A 16,781-nucleotide genomic window follows, 5' to 3' on the forward strand; every position below is an offset into this window, starting at 1 on the left:
AGTATTATCAGAGAACAATAAGTGAAGCGAAAAGAAAGGAATTTATTGTCGTAATTCAAAGTCCTTAAAAGGGAGGATATTTTTCCATAAGAAATGGACAACAAGAGTGAGTAATCAAACGGTCCGCCTTTCCTCCACCCCAGCCCCCACCCTAATGCTTCTTGATTTTCAGAGGGTCCTAGGTTCCTCCAAGTAACAATCACTTATTTGGATCCCAGGACTGCTGACAGAGTTGCAGACTGGAAAGGTAGAGACAATTAGTGCTTCCTCCAAAAGGCTCCCCCAGCATCAGCAGAGAAGGTTCCAGAGTGAGGTGTCCACCCCTAGAGGGTGTGGCCTCAAGTGAGGCCTGAATTCACCTGTTTGAGTCTCCTGTTCCTTTTCTTAAATATAAAGGGGTTGACTTTTTCACTTCCTTCACTTTCTGCCACTTTTATGATTCAAATCAGTTTTATGCATTTTATTTTCATTCAAATAAACATGTTCCCAGGGAGGAGTGGCAAGAGAGCTCTTCCCTAATGCACATTATTACATTATTAGGGGTATGTTGGCTCTAGATGATTTAGAGCTGATAAAACTGGCTGAAAGTCATTCTAAGTCCTATTATCACCATACACCACCTATTCTAAGCAATGGTTATGGTGATGTCCTCCAAGAGTGTCTCTTCCTGGCATCCTGCCCTTTGTGTTTCAAGGCCAGGCATGCTTTTATTTCAAAGATCATAAGGCTAAATATCCATCAATTCATTTAGATGAAGTGACTAAAAATGAGAGTACAGGGATGGTTACTTACTTGTCTTTATGATCCACATGTGGTACTCTAGCAGAGTGAGTATATAATTGAATTCCCTGTCCACCAGTCACTAAGCGTCCTGTACCCTCAACTCACTTTCCACTTTTATTTTTATCTCAGAGTTGGAGAAATTAAATCTCTCTATAATCACTCCAGATTATTCTTGCTTAACCCTAATTGCTTACTCCATCAGCTTTCCTCCTCCATTTTTTTTTTTTGCTTTTTGGATCATACCTGGTGATGCTCAGGGGTTATTCCTGGCTTTGCACTCAGTAATTACTCCTGGCGGTGCTTCGAGGACCATATAGGATTCTGCAAATCGAACCCGGGTCAGCTGCGTGCAAGGCAAATGCCCTACCCACTGTGCAATGGCTCAAGCCCCTCCTCCTCCATTATTAATCATGTCTTCTTTGTTAATACAATCCTCTTACCTAGAAATCAGGGTGCTATTCTGTATCAAAGGGGGAAAACAATTTTTTCAATTGGCAGTTGAAACAATTCAAACTTTCAGGATACTTCCCTGTTGGTAAGTATCTTGGAAGAACTTTTCCTTTCAAGAAGTTTACTGCTTCATTGATCTTCAAGTTTCCATTTTACTGTTCCTCTTATACACTTTCAGAAAGCTTGGTCTAGTCACCAAACTCAAAGCGTGTTTTATTTCTGTCCACATCTAGCCTTAAAATCTACTCACCTTTCTTGAAACTCTCTCCTCCTTGCCTCCAAGGTATTATGTTTAGTTCTTAGGTGATTGCTATTAGACTCCCATATTAACTTTCTTTTCATTTCAGAATTCCTTCGGAGGGGTGGGAGAGATAGTACAAGGATTCAAATGCTTACCTTTCATGAATCTGGCTTTCATTCTATTCATAGAATTGCATATGGTCCTTTCAAAACCACCAAGAATGACTCCTAAGCACTGAGCCAGGAGAGTCAGGAGCAAGAGCTGAACACCACTAAGTGTGATCCAAAACACAAAAACAGAATTCCATCAGAAAGATAGATTTGGGTTTGAGGCACTTTCTTAGTAGTCTGCATAAAAGGCAGCAAGAGAAAAAGTAGCTATGGTTGGAATATTCAGCAAAGACAGTAAGGTGTAGGATGGGAGTTGGGAATAGGAAGGACCATTCAAACATCAAGATCGTGCTCCTTCCTCTCCTTCCTCTAGCACATCTTACTGATGCTGATTTAGTACCTCTGTCCTGCATCCTTCTAGATTATTTCAAAGTCTTGTATGTAGAAAATATTAAACTCCTTCTCAGATATAGTTAAGCTTTTTATTTGCTCATCTATCTTATTCCATAATCCTAACTTACTTAGAAATACATTTTTGATTTAATATTCTCCATGCCTCTTACTAGTCACTGTCACTGTCACTGTTCTCCCATTGTTCATCGATTTGCTCTAGCAGGTACCAGCAACATCTCACAACAAATTGTGAGACTTATTGTTATTGTTTTTGACATATTGAATACGTCACGGGTAGCTTGCCAGGCTTTGCCGTGCAGGTGACATACTCTCAGTAGCTTGCCAGGCTCTCCTAGAAGGGCAGAGGAATCGAACCTGGGTCGGCCACATACAAGGCAGACGCCCTACCCACTGTGTGATCGCTCCAGCCTTCTCTTACTAGCAGAACATAATTTATGAGAAGTAGAAATCCCTAGAAATAAATGCTTGGATGAATGTTGTAATGACTAATTATCAGGTCTGTAGCACTGTCCTCGCATTGTTCATCGATTTGCTCGAGTGGGCACCAGTAACATCTCCATTGTGAAACTTGTTGTTACTGTTTTTGGCATATCAAATACACCACAGGGAGCTTGCCCAGCTCTGCCGTGCAGGCGGGTTACTCTCGGTAGCTTGCCAGACTCTCTGAGAGGGATGGAGGAATCAAACCCGGGTCAGCTGTGTGCAAAGCAAACAAACATCCTACCCGCTGTGCTATCGCTCCAACTCCTTATAATTATAAGGAAAATGTTGTTTATTCCAGCATCTCATCTTCCTCTATTCTCAACCATTTTTCTGCCACAATTCTTTGCCACTTTTGCAGAGTGACAAGTTTTCAGTGATAAAGCATGAAAGGTGCACACTATTTCATGCATCCAGAAAACTTTTCTGTTATTAAGTTATGCTTGAACGTTCTAATGGGGCTTTCAAAACAGCCTTGTGCTTTGTGGCCCTCTAACTCCTGATCTTGTGTAATAATAACCCTCTTTAGTACTTGAAAGTCTGTCTGTATTAAATTCCCCCAGGAAACCACAAAGTCTGTATGATGAGCCACTTACCAAAATAATCTTTCGGACTGTGGCATACATATGTCTGATCTCTGAAAAGAAGAATGTACTCTGAAATTTTTAAGGACAAAATTTTTTTAAATATATAATAAAGGAAAATATAGAGACCAAATGTATCCAATTAAATGCTGTACCCTAGAAACTATGAGGATTAAAAATCTATGAAGTCTGAAAGATGGCTCCAAGGGCTGGAGCACATGCTTTGCATGACAGTTTGGTCCCCACCACCACATGCTCCCCAAAGATCCTGGGAGAAGCCTCAGAAGCACATAACCAGAGTAGCCCTGGGCTCCACCAGGTGTGGCCCCAAAACAAACAAATGAAAATCCTATCAAGTGAGTTACTTCTTAATTTCTCCTTAGTTACACGTAGTCACCAAATCACACTAATTTTTGTTCCTCCATTTTTCCTCCTTATTGATTCCAAACCATCAACCTGAACCCAATTCTCATTAACTCATATTATGTCTTCAGATCATAAAATGTCAGGACTAATATAGGTAACAATTTTATTTTACTTTGTCTCAGCTTTCTGACTTGTTTTTTATCCTTTATACTAGACACTCTTCATAGATTTTACATTTGTTTTTGGTTTGGGGGCCATACCTGGTGGTGTTCAGGGCTAACTTCTAGGTCTGTGCTCAGTGATCATTCCTGGTGATGCTCAGGGGACCATATGAAGTGTTAGCAATCAATTCAGGGTCTGTTTTATGCAAGACAAGCACTTTAATCATATCTCTATGACCCTAGATTTTTCTTGCTATACTAATATTTGCTGTGCTATCGCGACAGCACAGCGGTAGGGCGTTTGCCTTACAAGCGGCCAACATGGCCGACCCAAGTTCGATTCCTCCGTCCCTCTCGGAGAGCCCGGCAAGCTACCAAGAGTATCTTGCCCGCACGGCAGAGCCTGGCAAGCTCCCCGTGACGTATTCGATATGCCAAACACAGTAACAACAAGTCTCATGATGGAGACGTTACTGGGCCCACTCGAGCAAATCGATGAACAACGGGTGAACCGTGACCGTGACTAATATTTGCATTATGTTATTCGACTGCATAGAACTTCTCATTCACTCTCCTTTGCCTACATACGGATGAGGTATAGACCACCTTACTTATTGTCCTTCACCTTAGAGGCCATGTGGGATCTCTCTTGTCTGTTTTCCACTGTAACACTGTAGCACTGTCCTCCCATTGTTCATTGATTTGCTGGAGCGGGCACCAGTACACCACCAAAAATACCTTCCATTCCATCTAATTATTCTCCCCGGTGTGTTGTGTTCCTGCCCACATTTACACCTTCTTCACTTAGTCCCTCTTCCTCTTTCTTGTATCAAACATCGGTCTCTGAAGCCCAACAAAAGAGTCACCTCATAGCCCTGGGTTTACATGACCATTCTTCACGCCCACTCTAATTTTAACACCTCAATATTCTCATGTAAAACGTCTACCTAGAACTGTTCTAAGTAAATAATATTTTAGAAAAAGGACTCAACCTATTTCTTAAGTAGTTTGTCCTGTTCCTTAAGCAGCTTAAGCAGTTCCTTAAGACTCTTTGCTTTGTTTTGTTTTGGTTTGGTTCCTCATTTGGAGATGTTCAAGGCTCACTCCTAGCTTTGTGCTCAGGGATCACTCCTGGCAGTGCTCAGGGGACTATAAGGGTATTGAATCTGCGTTGGCCACATGCAAGGCAAGTATCTTCCTCACTGTGCTATGGTTCCAGCCCTATACGACTCTTAAGGACACTCACAACCTTCAGATAGTCCTGTCTCCCAGGATTCCTGTGGTCCATGTACATAGTAAACATCGACAAAATGGCAAACTATAGAGCTGAGTCTTTGTTCCAGTATTCTAGCATTTATGAAATAAGTTGGTTGGTGTTTTGTGATGTAATCTTCCTTGTTGACAAAATCGGTATCTGTTCATAGTGGAACAATAATATCTGTTATATAATAATAACTTTGCAACAAAAGTTACTATAAAATTAGCAATCAACATAAAATCACACTCTTCTTTGGAGATAGAAAAGGAATTCTATCTAGTACTAATGAATCTAGTATTTATTTGGGTTTTGTTCACTGATTCCATACCACAGGCTACCTGGGGTCAATTATATTTTTGAATTCAGGAATGTTGAAAATCTTTTCATTTGAATTGCAATAGTACCATGGAGCCATCCATTTGGCATCACATATATTTTTCAGTTATCAAAAGTCTTAAAGTTATTCTTATCTTATTCATAATGCATATGCATAAGTTTGGCACTTAGCTGGTAGGGCATTTGCCTTGCATGCGGCTGACACAGACAACCTGAGCTCGATTCCTTCACCCCTCTCAGAGAGCCCGGCAAGCTACTGAGAGTATCTCACCCGCATGGCAAAGTCTGGCAAGCTCTCTGTGACGTATTCAATATGCCAAACACAGTAACAAGTCTCACAATGTTACTGGACCCACTCGAGCAAATCAATGAACAACTGGAGGACAGTGACAGTGACTATATCTGCATCAAATTCAGCCTAATCTCAACGAACAAATGAATTTGTGTCCCATGTGGAGCCCATGAATTAGGATACACATGAGATTCGTGCTCTACACCTACTAGGTACACTACTTGAAACCTGTTAATTCACCTGGAAAGGGAAAATCAGCATGTGTTTTGCACAATCTTTGTGGCAGTAAGGCAGGTACGTCACTTGGCTGGCCCAAGATGAGATCCCAGCTGTTGTCTCTTTGGTCTCATCTCTGTCCTCTCCATATCTCGTATTTGTCACTCTCAAGGAAACTAGATCTGGCCAGTTTCCAAAAGCCCAGTAAACAAAGGATCCCATTCAGAACTAAGAACGAGACTTTGGTAGGGAGACAGACAAGTGTTAAATATGGGTTTGGGCAGGCTTGTCCTTGAGGTTACTTATAACCAATTTGATGGAAAGGATCAAAAGACAAACAAGTAGATTATTTCCTCATTTGTATCATTTGATTTTTCTCTTGGAAATAAAAATTGAGCCAGGGTCATTAGAGAATTATCCAGAAAGTCGGGCTTGAGTCTGACACTCTCATTCCTGACTTGAATTTTCCTTCGTGATCAGTTGAAAGTCACTGGGAAGATAGCATTAATGGAAGCTCTTTAGTTTTTAAATTATGATCCTGGCTTCCAGAGGTCCTAAAGCATTGCTGATGTCCAATAAACAGTCTATAACTCTCCATAAAGTAGACCATAAAATGGTTTATTTTGTGTCTTACCAGTTCTATACAAATGATGATACACCACCTAGGTATGTGAGTTAAAAGGGATATTTAAAGGTTATAATTTGACCAATCTTTGGAGATTCCTATCAAAGTTAAAAATATGTTTGCTGTGATGGACGCAATAAAAACCTGAATCTTGCCTATGGGACTCTGTGTTTACTATAAATTCCTCCTAGCAAAGTAGAAGGCCCCCTGCTCCCCCTAGTGGAGAAGTAATTTAATACTCAACATCTTAGTTTAGAAATCCCTTTAACAGCTCTGCTCTAACTAATCCCTGGTAGGAGATGTAAATGAGGAAATCTTAGAGAATGAATAGGGTTGAGTATCAGGATACAAAGCAGACAAAACTGTTCTAGAAACTAGATTCCATATTCATGAATAAGACCTAATAATGAAAATTAATTCAGTGCCCTTTTTTTTTTTTTTTTTTTTTTTTTGCTTTTTGGGTCACACCTGGCGTTGCACAAGGGTTACTCCTGGCTCTGCACTCAGGAATCACTCTTGGCAGTGCTCAGGGGATCCTATGGGATGCTGGGAATCAAACTCAGGTTGGCCGCATGCAAGGCAGACGCCCTACCCGCCGTGCTATCACTCCAGCCTCAGTGCCCTCATTTTCTCTGAAGTGAAAATGAGACCCAGAAACTTCCCTTGTAGGGTTCCAAATGAGGGTCTCTAAAGGCACAGTTTGAGGCTAGGATTCTAAAGCACATGATTTACTGAGAAGCCTCTTCTTGGGAAAACTCCTGGGAAAGTAGAGGGCAAACGCCAGAGAAGAGGAAATCACTCAGAGAGGTGCTTTCAGCGGAGGCAGTCTCAGCCTCCTCTCACTGGTAGCGCTAGAGCTTGAGGGCCCCTCAGGAAGTTGTTTACCTTGAAGTCTGGGCCTCAGCGGCCCCATAAGAGTCAGCCAGAGAGTTCAGGCCATCCCGGGGATTGCAGAGGCTAAACGTCCTAGGCTTTGCCACATTGGGCACTGCCCTTCTGCTGAGAAGATGCTTTAGTTGTCCACCATGACAGTCAACCAGGAAGAGCAAAGGGGAGGACACCAGCCTGGTGACCGTGTTCGGAGTGGAGTTCCAAAACTAAATACCACAGAACGAAATTTATACCCTGGCTTTCCTTACTCTTTCTAAGCTCTTCAATACAATCCACACAGCCTCCTTCAAAGAAACATTCTTCTTTCTAAAGCAACATCTAAGACTTACCACCAGGAAACACCCTCTGTCAGCAGCAACCTGCCCGCTCACGCTGACAGTAGGGGGCTCTAAGGAAACACTTAACAAGCAGCCATTTCTAAGAAGGCAATCCTATTTTATTCCAAATAACATCAATGAAAATAACAACTCAATTAGATTTATTGACACTTTACTTGCATTATCTCATTTACTCCTCCCCCAGGGGACATATTAGTCCCTCATTACAATAAGGAAGCTCATGCTCCCGGGGTTTAATTACTGCTCAAATAATACAACAAGTTGCCAGAAGGTAGGAGGGGGACAAAGGAACATGAACCCAAGTGGCCTCACTTGAGAAGTTGTATTCCTATCAAATAGCACATCATGTGTGCTGTGGGATTGTGAGGCAGATTGTGGGATTGTAGAGCACATGGCTATATTCTGTGGGAAATAAATAAAATCTCCATGAGAAACAAATATTTTTAGTAAGTAGGGGCTTATTATGAACCGTTCCACTTTTACTCCTCTGAGAAAATGTCCTACTTGGCTTTCAGAAAGGTTTTTAGCTGGTAAATTCATGAGATAGAGGTAAAAACACTTGAGAGGCCCAACCATTGCATGGCAGTCTACCTGCTCACGAACAAGCTTGGGCTTTTCGTTCATCTGCTTGTTTCCAAACCTGAGCCCAGTGGGAACCCAACGTAAAGAAGTTGGTAGCAAACATGAATGTCATAAAGCAGCCAAAGTGGTAGGGAGATAGAGGACAGTAATCCAGAAAACTCTCATCCAATGCTGTTCTCAAGGGGCCTGGACTATGACTCAAGTGGTAGAGTGCATGCCTTGCTGTGGGAGGTCCTGAATTCCATCCCAGGCATTGTGCCCCCCACCCCCTCGGCTTCCCCCCTGCCCCCAAGCACTGCTGGGTGTGGTTCCTTTATTTTTTTTAAGAAGCTGTACTGGGGGAGTCAGCAGGGTGGTCTCCCTTGTTCAAACTCTGGTTAATAACTGAGTCATCTCACAAAGGGCATGGTGGTCCATGGAGGAGGGAGAGTACATGCTCCTGCCCATCACAAGCAGTTGCGGTGCAGCAGGAATAGGACAAATAAACAAAGCCTACATGCTCGACTCCAACCTACCCAAGTCAACCAGTCTCCTTAAGCCTCTCTTATATTATGTTTCATTTGAAGGCCAGTTAACAAGGAATTTAAAGTATACAAACATTGGCCAGGAAGATTGTTCGACCCCCAGCACCACATACTACCCAGAACACTCCCGGGTATGATCTGGGAGCAACAAACCAGAAGTAGCTCCTCAGCATCACTGACTATGCACCTCCCCGACAAAGATGAAGTAACATGCATTGTTAGAAAGAAAGGATAGTGTTGGAGATTCACATCTTAGTCTTATTAATTTGTAGGAGTGATCCCTAACCAAGAATCAGATCATGTGTTCCCCCCCAAAAAAAAAACCAAAAGAACAAAATATGCAGTTAACTACTCCTAGATATGAGTGTAAGTTCCTTTAATTTTTAATGATCATAGCCTTATATAATAGTTTTATGGGTGTCAGAGTTGGAAGAGAATTGGAACTACGTTTGAGTCCTCTGCTAATGATAAACCTCTACTTTTTTTTTGTCTCTTTCTCTGTGAGATAAGACACATTGTTATGTCAGTGCCAAGGGATGCTGAACAAAAACCTTAAAGGGGCTCTAAAAAAAAAGGAAATTCCATGAAATTAAAGAAGACCAACGTTTTTTAATTTACATATTTAGTAGTAAATGGGAGGGGTGAGAGATGACAGTCAGTAGATACAACCCAGGGAGAGTAAACAGAAGCCAAAACATATTGTCGGAGATTAGAAGCAGTAGAGTTCTGTCTCCAAAGGTAAACTTTCGGCCATCACTTATTGCAAGGACAGATCCAGCTTCTCTCAACAACTGGCTGAAATACGGCGCCCTCGCGGCTGATGAGTCTCTGGAGCATAAACCTGGAATTGATGAGATAGTCGTCATCACCATCACCAGCATAGCTGAGCATCTCCCCGACTTTCCTTCACTCCCCCGTGGCCCCGGGGGAGGGGTAACAGGAGCTGGCCCCACGGGGTTCTCTTCCTACTGCCTCTTCCACGAGACCACCCAGGGCACTGGCTGCTGCACCCCAGACTCCAGCAGAAAGGGCTTCTCAGCACGCTTCTCCCCACCCATCCTTCCACAGCCATTAACTTGCAACCGGATCCCGGACGCGGCTTCCAGCTTCACTAGGTGGTCTCGGGTTCCTCACGCTGGGGGGCGTGGCGGCAACCCCAATTACCTTCAGGGGGATTGCTAACCCGCCCTAGGCAGGGTTTGGCCTCTTTAGAGAGAATTAAGCTTTCCCTCCCCGCCCCCACCCCCAGCGGCATACATTAGCATTCCTATAGCATTCTGCTGTCCTGCCCCACAGCAAGTAGACTTTGCAGGAGAATAATTTGTTTGAAACCTGTGTTTCCTGATTCCTCTACCAGTGATCAAATTAAGAGCTGATCTGTGCCAAGTATTAAAGGCAGTGCTTTACCCTAAAGGAGAGAGAGAACAAAAGGGAATGCCCTGCCACAAAGGTGGGGTGGGATGGGGGGTGGGAGGTGGGGGGTGGGAGGGATGCTGGGAGCATTGGAGGTGGGGAATGGGCACCGGTGGAGGGATGGGTACTCAATCATTGTATATAACTAAAACCCAAGCACAAAAATCTATAAGTCTACAACTGTAACTCATGGTGTTTCACTAAAAAATAAAGATAAAGTGCTCGCTTCGGCAGCACATATACTAAAATTGGAACGATACAGAGAAGATTAGCATGGCCCCTGCGCAAGGATGACACGCAAATTCGTGAAGCGTTCCATATTTTTTATAAAGTAACAAAGTATGAGATTAATACCCAAGAATAGCTGAGATCAGCACCAGGAGGATTACTCCATAACTTAGAGGCCAGCCGGGTATCCTAGAGGAAAGGGCTATTCAGATAGAGAAGGGAGCACCAAATAAAGGATGTTTGGAGGATCCTCCCAGGAGGGGAGATGCATGTCGAAAGTAGACTATGGACTGAACATGTTTGCCACTCAATGCCTCTTTTGCAGACCACAACACCCAAAAGGAGAGAGAGAACACAGGGGATTGCCCTGCCACAGAGACGGGGGGGGGGGGGGGGGGGGGGGGGGGGGGGGGGGGGGGGGGGGATGGGGGGATGGGGGTGGGAGGGATATTATCCATGGTGGTGGAAAATGGGCACTGGTGGAGGGATGGGTATCTGATCATTGTATAATTGAAACCAAAGCACAAAAAATTGTAAATCTACAACTTTAAAAAAAATAAAATAAAATAAAGGGAAAAAAAATAAAGATAAAAATATATATAAAAAATAAAGGCAGTGCTTTTAAAAAAAATTTTTTTTAATGAGAATTCTAGTCTTTGCTAGGGGACCGTGTTCCAGATCATGATGTACAGATTGATAGAATTAGGAGAAATAACCTTTTTTTTTTTTTTGGAGAATTTTAATCAGGACAAGAACGGACAATTCCCAGAGAACCTTCTCCGACCTATTTTGAGAGGGATCAGCTCCGAATCTTAGTCTCTGAATCTTAGTTACTGTGTCAGATTTCAGTTCGCAGGCAGAGATATTTCCCCTTGGAATTATTTGCAATCTGTCATCAAGCTACTGCTCCCAGCGCTGCCCGCAAAAGCAGCGCACTTGATGCTTTTTTTTTTCTCTTTTGTTTTGAGGCCACGCTGGGCAAATGCTCAGAGGTTACTCCTGTCTCTGCACTCAGGAGTTACTCCTTCCGCTGAAGTGTCAGCCAAAGGAGAGACTGTCCACCTGTCAGAGGGGACATTCAAGTCACAATAGATCCCCACCCCCAGCCCCCCATCGAGTCAGATTCCCTTTTCTCTAAACTGACACAGGTTTCAGCATGCAATTGTCCAATTGTCCACTATCTGGAGGGTGACCCCCGGGGTGCCGGGGATTGAACCCAGGTCGCCAGTGTGCAAGGTAAACGCCCCTCCCGCTGTGCTCCCGCTCCTGACCCATGAACAGTTTTCTTAGGAAGTGACACAACATTCCCCTCTGGTCAGACTTTTCCCAACTATTGATCCATCACCTCTAGGTCCAAACAGTCCCAAAAAATCACAACAGTTGACTTTAGTTTTTCATTCATTTATTCAATCTTTTTTTTTCAATTCGAGGGAATTTTTTAAAAAATCTGTGGCCGTATTGCAGACACTGAGCATTGCCATTTTCACTGAGCAGTGCACCATAGTTTTCTGGGTCTGGTTTGAGAAGGGTGGGAGGACGCCCCCCACCGTTCTCTGACTTCTCAAGCAGGTCTTGACGCTCTGGTGACGGTCTACATGGAAGTGGTGCCCCCTAGTGGACAATTACGTGCTGACGGGAAAAGGAAGCTGGCCGCATGGGAGAAACCTAGAGTATCTTGCAGGCCCTCTGTGCCAGGAGGGACGTCCTTTCCCTTGGTAGACACTTCAGAGAAAGGGCTCCGTGTAGTGATGAAAAGTTCTCTAACTTGTGATTTTTTTTTAAATGGTGTGACCCACTGTCAAATCCCATCTGCTTTCTAACCGTGTTTAGCACCCAAATATTTTCACTTGTGATTTAATCCACGAGTGATTAGAGGGCAACGTTTCAAATGAAATCATCATTGCCTCCTATAGCTTACAATATGTACATTTTTTAAAAAAGACAACCACCCCATTGGAAGTTTAAAGCGAGGGCTGAAGCGATATCACAGCAGGTAGGACGTTTGCCTTGCAGGTGGCTGACAGCGGTTCCATTTCCAGCATGGTCCCCTGAACACTGCCAGGAGTAATTCCTAAGTGCATGAGCCAGGAGTAACCCCTGTGCAACGCTGGGTGTGACCCAAAAAGCAAAACAAAACAAAAAAAAGTTTAAAATGAGTGTCAGAAATTCTCCCCTTTTCCAAACTCCCTTTTGCTGTCAGTCCTGCTTCTCATTTCCCTCCTTTGCCCTTTGGCTTCTGATTTCCCGCATATGACCATGTCTATACCACAATGTCTATAACCTGGCATGACTACCTGTTCAATAAGCACTTGTTGAATTTTGATGTTAAAAAAAAAGTGGAATTAGGGCCAGATAGGACAGGGATTTAGGAGCTTACCTACACATCACCACAATTCAATCTGGGAGCTCCACAAGCAATGATCTCTGAGGCAGGAATAAGCCCTGAGCACACCTGAGTGGGAAACCAAGCCCTCTCGCTCTCCCCAAAAGGAACCAGTCTTTAAATTTGATGCTTTTATGCAAAAAAAAAATCCTTTCCCCCAAGAAAGGGCATATTTCCCACCATTTTTCCCTGCCAAGAAGTTTCTGCTGTTGGCTTCATTAATTACAAGAAAGTGGGGAGCTGATCCTGCCGGCCACCTGTTCTGGGTGAGGCTCCCCCGGACTTGCTCTCACTCTCACCTTTAGTGTCTACTACATTTGACTACTTTGGTTGTATTTTGTGGCTTTTCAAAAAAATACTTTTACTTTTCTTTTCCTAAAACCTGTCAGAATATTCTTCTTTTTTATTTAACCTTTTGTCTTGCTAAACACATTGGAATGTTAAATGCACGTTTGTGATAATAAGAGTAAAAATAATTCTGAGCTAAAGAGTTTATTAAAGACATTAAAATTATGGAGAAGACATACTCTCGCCTCAAGGAAGTTTCCTCAGATATGTACCCTCCGTCACCTTAGCCTCCAGTGGACTCTCAAACTCCTTGCTGAAAAAAATCTATGGTTTGGGATTAGAGTCCTTGGGCAATACAGTGGGTAGGGTGTTTGGCGTGCAAGTAAATAATCCCGGATTCGAAACTCAGCATCCCATATGGTGCCCAAAACCTCATCAGCAGTAATTCCTGAGTGCAGAGTCAAGAGTAACCCTGAGCATCTCTGAATGTGGATGTGGCCCACAAACAAACAAACAAACAAACAAACAAAAACATAAAACGTTTGTATTTTGTTTTTCTAATCACCTCCTTTTCTTATGGCCCAAGGTAGCTTTTCTGGTACGGTTTCTCTTAATTTCCCTGCCCTGGTCCCAACCATAAAAGTGAAAAATCTCCAGAAATAATAAACTACTTTTTCTCCCCTTCTCTGACTCCATAAATTCTCTCTCTCTCTCTCTCTCTCTCTCTCTCTCTCTCTCTCTCTCTCTCTCTCTCTCTCTCTCTCTCTCTCTCTCCTCTCCCTCCCTCTCCCTCCCTCTCTGAACTTTTCCAAATTTGTTTCCTTCCTACATAATTTAACATATTTAATGAGGGTTCTTTGTTTTGCTTTGATTTTTGGCCACACTGGCTGTGTATGTGGTGTCAGGGATTCAGCCTGGGTCAGCTGCCTTCCAGGCAAGAGCTACTTACTAAACTATCAGACACAGAAAGTGAGGGTTCTTTAAATACTGGTTTTACCAAAGTTAGCTGACTTACCTAGTCATTCTGTTTGTTTGTGGGTGGTTTTTTTTTTGCATTCCAATAAAACTTCATTTACAAAAAGATTGTAGGTATTTGTTCTCAACCAGCAGTTTCTAAACTTTTAAGCTTAATGCCCCCTTTCCAGAAAAAATAAATGTTATTAATGTGTTTCTGGAAATTTATCTCTTTTTAAGGAACAAATAGAAAACTCTCATACCAGTTGCACCCAAGGTTGCTATGATCTGCCAGGATCCTTCCAGCCACACCTGGTGAGGACCTAGAAACCCCCACTTTAAGGAAGACTGTGATTTGGGGGTTTTGTTGGGTTTTTAATTTTCATTTTTATTTAGTCACTGTGATTTTCAAAGCTTTTTTTTTTTTGTGAAACACCATGAGGTACAGTTGTAGACTTACAAGTTTTTGTGCTTGGGTTTCAGTTATACAATGACCAAGTACCCGTCCCACCACCAGTGCCTATTCTCCACCTCCACCAATCCCAGTATCCCTCCCACCCACCCCCCATTCCCCATCCCACCCTGCTTCTGTGGCAGGGCACTCCCTTTTAATTTTCGAAGCTTTTAATAATAGAGTTGCAGATATGCAGTGTTCCAACCCAATCCTACGGCCACATCAGTGTCCCTCCACTCATATGCCCAGGTTTTGCTCCCGCCAACCAGCTCTCATCTAAGTCAGTCTTACTTATCCATTTCAACTCTAAAATGTCAGTTCAGTTCTGAAAAGCTCTAGAACAGGAAAATCTCAGTTACCAGATCATTCCTATTTCCCCAATTGCTTGTTTTATCTCCAACCTCTCCATGTGATCGATGAGTATTTGAGGCCTATGGTTTTTCTGCTTCTATTCAATGCACAAGCTTTATAAAATGGAAAGAAATTCTGTCAAAACCTGTTGTTAAACATCTGACTTCTAATCTCCTAAAATTCTAAGGAGCACAAATATGCAGCAAGATACTTAGCCAAGAAGTGCAGTGCAGTTCAACTATCCCACACTCACAAAATAGTGATTCAGAAATTGAGATAGAGATCTCACATCTGATTGTTAAGTCTGTTTTTTAAAGTGTGCTGGCTGAGGACCCAAAAGATGGTACAGCAGATAGGGCACTTGCCTTGCACTCTGCAGACCCCAGTTCAATTGATTCCCAGCACCCCATATGGCCCTCTGAGTCTCCAAGAGTGATCCCTGACAACAGAGCTAGGAGAAAACCCTGAGCACAGCAGGGTGTGGCCCCAAAACAAATCACTGTATCACTTTCATCCCGTTGTTCATTGATTTCCTCAATCAGGCACCAGTAAAGTCTCCATTCATCCTAACCCTGAGATTTTTAGCATTGCTACATTGGAGGCTCTTTCAGGGTCAGAGGAATGAGACCCATCATTGTTACTGGGTTTTGGCATATTAAATATGCCATGGGGAGCTTGCCATGTGGGCAGGATACTCTCAGTAGCCTGCCGGGTTCTCCGAAAGCGAGAACTAGACAATAAGAGGTCCCTGGTCTTGAATTTGGCCAAATGCTTCCTGGAGCTTTTTTTTATAGTCTCTGGATCTTGGCCATTGATGGAGCTACACGGCAGTTGGTGGGTGTAACTGTCTAGCTACTGGAAGATGGGGCGTCTGGGTGGAGGAGGCCCAGTCCCAATCCAAGCAGGCTTGGAGATCTCAGCCTCCAGTCCCGCACACCTGGGTTTCTCTGCCGGTTCCTTCATGCGTGAGGCTCGTCAGAGAATGTGGAGAGTGGTCTTAAGCTGCCTGTGTCTGGGTTCTGGAGGTCTTCAGCTGCCAGGGGCTCTGCTCAGGGTGGGGAGGGAAACTCAACTCGCCAATGAGGAAAGCAAGGCATGGGGGCAGGAGACTGTGTTGCTCTCTTCCAGGAGCTTGGTTTTATTATCTCTGGATCTTGGCCGATCAGACGAGCCTCACGCATGAAGGAACTGGCAGAGGAACCCAGGTGTGCAGGACCCGGGGCTGAGATCTCCAAGCTTGCTAGGATCTGGACTGGGCCTCCTCCACCCAGAACCCTGATCCGCCATCTTCTAGTAGCTAAACACCATCAATCGCACCCCCCCCAATCCCATCAACGGCCAAGATCCAAAACAAAACAAAAAGGAAAAATATTTTAAGTTTTTTATCTAATCAATCATCTGAAGTTTTTTTTTTTTTATCTATTCAATCCTCATAATCTTAAATTAAGCCTTAGAGGTAGAAATTACTAGAAGGATCAAATTAATGGAAATAATTCCTCCGCCCCTCTCGGAGAGCCCGGCAAGCTACCGAGAGTATTCGATATGCCAGACACAGTAACAACAAAGTCTCCAATGGAGACGTTACTGGGACCGCTCGAGCAAATCGACGATCAACGGGAGGGCCTTCTATTTCAGTCAAAATCTATAGATGGGAAGGTTTCTATACTGGAGAAATGTAGAAGACAGTGAATGTGCCACTATTTGAACTGAGGATAATAAAAATATAATCAATAAAGCATCATGCTTGGGGACATGGCTTTGTATTTTGGACAGAATGTAGCCAAGGAATTTCTGTCTGTATAGGTTGGAAGCATTACAGACAGGGAGATATCACTTGTGTTAACTTTCCTATTAAATGTAAAATCCTTGAGGAGAATAAGTATTTTACTCACCAAATATTATTTAGAAGTGGTGATCCCCAAATAAATAAATAAAAATAAAAAGCGTTGCAAAGATTTTTAACACAAACGAGCCCTTCCATCTCTGACCTGTAGGGGGTGTAGTGAAACAACAGAATGCCCCAAAGTGACTAATGCATTCTGAGTGTAACACACATTCC

General features: G+C 43.2%; 1 protein-coding gene and 1 non-coding gene across 3 annotated transcripts in view; both read left to right on the forward strand.

Moving 5' to 3' along the window:
- PTPRR (protein tyrosine phosphatase receptor type R) overlaps positions 1-16,781 on the forward strand; it is a 328,064-nt gene that overhangs the window by 205,202 nt on the left and 106,081 nt on the right. The gene's annotated exons all lie outside the window — the stretch shown is intronic.
- LOC130039013 (U6 spliceosomal RNA) lies at positions 10,283-10,389 on the forward strand. The gene has a single exon (XR_008794814.1). It is a non-coding gene; the product is annotated as a U6 spliceosomal RNA (small nuclear RNA).

The sequence above is a fragment of the Sorex fumeus genome, unplaced genomic scaffold (genome assembly GCF_029834395.1).
Source record: "Sorex fumeus unplaced genomic scaffold, SorFum_2.1 ptg000081l, whole genome shotgun sequence".
In the NCBI taxonomy this organism is placed as follows: Eukaryota; Metazoa; Chordata; class Mammalia; order Eulipotyphla; family Soricidae; genus Sorex; species Sorex fumeus.